The 5,411-nt window shown below is 38.3% G+C and overlaps 1 non-coding gene across 1 annotated transcript; it reads left to right on the forward strand.

Annotated features, from left to right (window-relative positions):
* The first annotated feature begins 4,867 nt into the window (after positions 1–4,867).
* Positions 4,868–4,971, forward strand: LOC112719457 (small nucleolar RNA R71). The gene has a single exon (XR_003161758.1). It is a non-coding gene; the product is annotated as a small nucleolar RNA R71 (small nucleolar RNA).
* The last annotated feature ends 440 nt before the right edge of the window (positions 4,972–5,411 follow it).

A 5,411-nucleotide genomic window follows, 5' to 3' on the forward strand; every position in this document is an offset into this window, starting at 1 on the left:
TACGTAAAATATTAGTTTCAGTAATTATTAATTTAATATTTTAGTTTTGCTTGAAATATTTAATTAAATCTAAATTATTATAAAAATTATTTAAAGTAGAATTATTTAAAAATTATTTTAATTTTTTAATTACATAAAACATTAGTTTCAATTATTATTAATTCATGCTTTTAGTGATGTCAGTTTTGGTTGAAATATCTTTTAGTTAAATTTGAACTATTATTAGAAAATAAAATTAATTATAGTTATGTTACTTTTATTACTATTAATTTTTAGGATAGATTTAATCTTAGTTTTATTTTGGAATGTGTTTTTAACAAAAAAAATAGAATTATTAAAGATATATTAAAAATAAATTTTCATTCATTTCAAATATTTTTTTAAAAAATATTTTAATTATTCAAATATGTTCTTTCTAATGTAGAGTTTAAAAAAGAGGAAGATGGGAAAACGTGACATCATACGTGCTGAAGATCATATTGTAAAATATCTTCGACATCCTTTATATGTAAGTAAGTTTTATGTTTACTGTAGTAGTTAATAATTAGTAGTTTATTTAGTAATCATCAATTATTTGAATATGTAGTGCACAAATGAAACATGCTTTTTCTGCTTGCTTTTTCTTTTTCTTTCTTTTTCTTTTTCGCCATTTTTCTTTTTTCTCTTTTTTTTTCGCTATCTTCTCTTCTTTATTGCTTTTTCTTGCTTCAAGAATCAATTTCATAATTTTTCAGATTATCAATAACATTTCTCTTTGTTCATCATTCTTTCAAGAGCCAAAAATTTTAACATTCATAAACTTCACTATAAAAAATATGCACTGTTCAAGCATTCATTCAGAAAACAAAAAGTATTGCCACCACATCAAAATAATTAAACTAATTTCAAGATAAAATTTGAAATCCAAGTACTTCTTGTTCTTTTGTAATTAGGTACATTTTTCATTTAAGAGAGGTGAATGATTCTTGGAACTATTCATAGCTTTAAGGCATAGACACTAGACACTAATGATCATGTAATGAAGGCACAAACATAGACAAACATAAAGCATCAAATTTGAAAAACATAAAAATAAGAACAAGGAAATAAAAGAACGGGTCCACCTTAGTGATGGCGGCTAGTTCTTCCTCTTGAAGATTCAATGGAATGCCTGAGCTCCTCTATGTCTCTTCCTTGCCTTTGTTGCTCCTCCCTCAAAGCTTTTTGATCTTCTCTAATCTCATGGAGAATGATGGAGTGATCTTGGTGCCCCACCCTTAGTTGGTCCATGTTGTAACTCAAGCCTTCTAAAGAGGTGTTGAGTTGCTCCCAATAGTTATGTGGAGGAAAATGCATCCCTTGAGGCATCTCAAGGATTTCTTGATGAGAAATTTCCTCATGCTCTTGTTGAGGTCCATGAGTGGGCTCTCTTGTTTTCTCCATCCTCTTTTTAGTGATGGGCTTGTCCTCTTCAATGAGGATGTCTCCTTCTATGTCAATCCCAGCCGAATTGCCTAGGTGACAAATGAGATGAGGAAAGCCTAACTTTGCGAAAATGGAGGACTTGTCAGCCACCTTGTAGAGTTCTAAAGGTATGATCTCATGAACTTCCACTTCCTTCCCAATCATGATACTATGAATCATGATGGCCCGATCCACAGTTACTTCGGATCGGTTGCTAGTAGGAATGATGGAGCGTTGGATGAACTCCAACAATCCTCTAGCCACAGGCTTAAGGTCCGGTCTTCTCAGTTGAACCGGCTTACCTCTTGAGTCTCTTTTCCATTGAGCTCCTTTCACACATATGTCCATGAGAAATTGGTCCAACCTTTGATCAAAGTTGACCCTTCTAGTATAGGGGCGTGCGTTTTCTTGCATCATTGGCAAGCTGAATTCCAACCTTACATTTTCCGGACTGAAATCTAAGTATTTCCCCCGAACCATTATAAGCCAATTCTTTGGATTCGGGTTCATACTTTGATCATGGTTCCTAGTGATCCATGCGTTGGCATAGAACTCTTGAACCATTAAGATTCTGACTTATTGAGTGGGGTTGGTGAGAACTTCCCAACCTCTTCTTCGGATCTCATGTCGGATCTCCGGATACTCATTCTTCTTGAGCATGAAAGGAACCTCAGGGATCACTTTTTTCTTGGCCACAACTTCATAGAAATGGTCTTGATGGGCCTTTGAGATGAATCTCTCCATCTCCCATGACTCGGAGGTGGAAGCTTTTGCCTTTCCTTTCCTCTTTCTAGAGGTTTCTCTGGCCTTAGGTGCCATAAATGGTTATGGAAACACAAAAAGCAATGCTTTTACCACACCAAACTTAAAAGGTTTGCTCGTCCTTGAGAAAAAAAAGAAAGAAAGAGGGGAAGAAGAAGAAAATGGAGGAGATGGAGGGAGAGATAGGTTCGGCCGAGGGGGTAGGAGAGGGTTTGTGATGTGTGAAAATGAAGGAGTGAAGAGGGGTATTTATAGGGAAAGAGAAGGAGAGTGGCCGAATGAAATTGGGTGGGTTTGAGAGGGAAAAGTGTTTGAATTTGAAAGTGAGGTAGGTGGGGGGTTTTTGGGGAAGAGGGATGGAGGTGATTGGTGAAGAGAATATAGGGAAGATAATAGGATTTGATAGGTGAGTGGTGTTTTGGGTAGAGTGTTATAGAGATGTATGAGGGGGAGAGAGAGAGGTGGGGTAGGTGGGATCCTGTGGGGTCCACAGATCCTGAGGGGTCAAGGACTTCTCATCTCTGCTCCATTTAGGCGTGCAAAAATGCCCTTAGAGTGCAATTCTGGCATTTAACGCCAGACTGCTGCTTGTTTCTGGCGTTAAACGCCAGCTTTTATACCTTTCCTGGTGTTTAACGCCAAGCTGTAGCCTGTTTCTGGCGTTAAACGCCAATTTGGTGGCCATTTCTGGCGTTAAACGCCCAGAATGGTGCCAGACTGGGCTTTTAACGCCCATCTTGCTACGCTTACTGGCATTTAAACGCCAGTAAGTTCTTCCTCCAGGGTGTGCTGTTTGTAATGCTATTTTTTGTTTTGCTTTGATTTTTGTAGTTGTTTTTGTGACTCCACATGATCATCAACCTAAAGAAATCATAAAATAACATAGATAAATAAAATTGAGTTGCCTCCCAATAAGCGCTTCTTTAATGTCAATAGCTTGACAGTGGGCTCTCATGGAGCCTCACAGATATTCAGATTATGGTTGGGGCCTCCCAACACCAAACTTAGAGTTTGGTTGTGGCCTCTCAACACCAAACTTATAGTTTGGTTGTGGCCTTTCAACACCAAACTTAGAGTTTGAATGTAGGGGCTTTGTTTGACTCTATATTGAGAGAAGCTTTTCATTCTTCATCTCCATGTGTACAGAAGGAGAACCTTGAGTCTTGAATACAAGGTAGTCCTCATTCAATTGAAGGATCAACTCTCCTCTGTCAACATCAATCACAGATTTTGCTGTGGCTAGGAAAGGTCTGCCAAGGATGATGGATTCATCCTCATCCTTCCCAGTGTCTAGAATTATGAAATCATCAGGGATGTAAAGGCATTCAACCTTCACCAACACATCCTCTACTAATACATAAGCTTGTTTCATTGATTTGTCTGCCATCTCTGGTGAGATTCTTGCAGCTTGTACCTCAAAGATTCCTAGTTTCTCCATTACAGAGAGTTGCATGAGGTTAATACCTGACCCTAGGTCACACAGAACCTTCTCAAAGGTCATGGTGCCTGTGGTACAAGGTATTAAGAATTTACCAGGATCCTCTTTCTTTTGAGTTAATGTCTGCCTAATCAAGTTATTCAGTTCATTGGTGAGCAAGGGGGTTCATCCACCCAAGTCTCATTACCAAATAACTTGGCATTTAGCTTCATGATTGCTCTAAGGTACTTAGCAACTTACTTTTCAGTAATATCTTAATCTTCTTCAGAGGAGGAATAGTCATCAGAGCTCATGAATGGTAGAAGTAGGTTCAATGGAATATCTATGGTCTCTAGATAAGCCTCAGATTCCTTAAGTTCCTCAATTGGGAACTCCTTTTTGTCCAAAGGACGTCCCATGAGGTCTTTCTCACTGGGATTCACGTCCTCCTCCTCCTCTCTAGGTTCGGCCATACCAAGTAAGGTTATGGCCTTGCACTCTCTTTTTGGATTCTCTTCTGTATTGCTTGGGAGAGTACTAGGAGGAGTTTCAGTGACTCTTTTACTCAGCTGTCCCACTTGTGTCTCCAAGTTTCTAATGGAGGACCTTGTTTTATTCAAGAAACTGAGAGTGGCCTTAGATAGATCAGAGAATATATTTGCTAAGCTAGATGGGTTCTGCTAAGAATTCTCTGTCTGTTTCTGAGAGGATGATGGAAAAGGCTTGCCATTGCTAAACCTGTTTCTTCCACCGCTATTATTGTTAAAGCCTTGTTGAGGCTTTTGTTGATCCTTCCATGAGAAATTTGGATGATTTCTCCATGATGACTTATAGGTGTTTCCATACGCTTCACGCATGTAATTCACCTCTGCCATTGCAGGGTTCTCAGGATCATAAGCTTCTTCTTTAGAAGATACTTCTTTAGTACTGTTGAATACATTTTGCAATCAATTCAGACTCTGAGAAATCATATTGACTTGTTGAGTCAACATTTTGTTCTGAGCCAATATGGCATTCAGAGCATCAATTTCAAGAACTCCCTTCCTCTGAAGCATCCCATTACTCACAGGATTCCTTTCAATGGTGTACATGAACTGATTATTTGCAACCATTTCAATGAGTTCCTGAGCTTCTGCAGGCATTTTCTTCAGGTGAATAGATCTACCTGCAGAATGGTCCAATGACATCTTAGACAATTCAGACAGACCATCATAGAATATATCTAGGATCGTCCATTCTGAGAGCATGTTAGAAGGACACTTTTTGGTCAGTTGCTTGTATCTTTCCCAAGCTTCATAGAGGGATTCACCTTCTTTCTGCCTAAAGGTTTGAACATCCATTCTAAGCTTGCTCAGATTTTGAGGAGGAAAGAATTTGGCTAAGAAAGCCGCGACAAACTTATCCCAAGAGTTCAGGCTATCTCTAGGTTGAGAGTCCAACCATATTCTAGCTCTGTCTCTTACAGCAAAAGGGAAAAACATAAGCTTATAGACCTCGGGAACAACTCCATTGGTCTTAACAGTATCACAGATATGCAAGAATTCAATTAAGAACTGAAAAGGATCTTCTGATGGAAGTCTATGAAACTTGTAATTCTGTTACATCAGAGAAACTAATTGAGGCTTTAGCTCAAATTTGTTTGCTCTAATGGCAGGGATTGAGATACTTCTTCCATGGAAGTTGGAATTTGGTGCAGTGAAGTCACCAAGCATCTTCCTTGCATTGTTGTTGGGTTTGGCCATTACTTCTTTTTCGAGATTCTCTGTAAGGTTTTCTCTAGATTGTTGTG

Source organism: Arachis hypogaea, chromosome 10 (assembly GCF_003086295.3).
Source record: "Arachis hypogaea cultivar Tifrunner chromosome 10, arahy.Tifrunner.gnm2.J5K5, whole genome shotgun sequence".
Classification (NCBI taxonomy): Eukaryota; Viridiplantae; Streptophyta; class Magnoliopsida; order Fabales; family Fabaceae; genus Arachis; species Arachis hypogaea.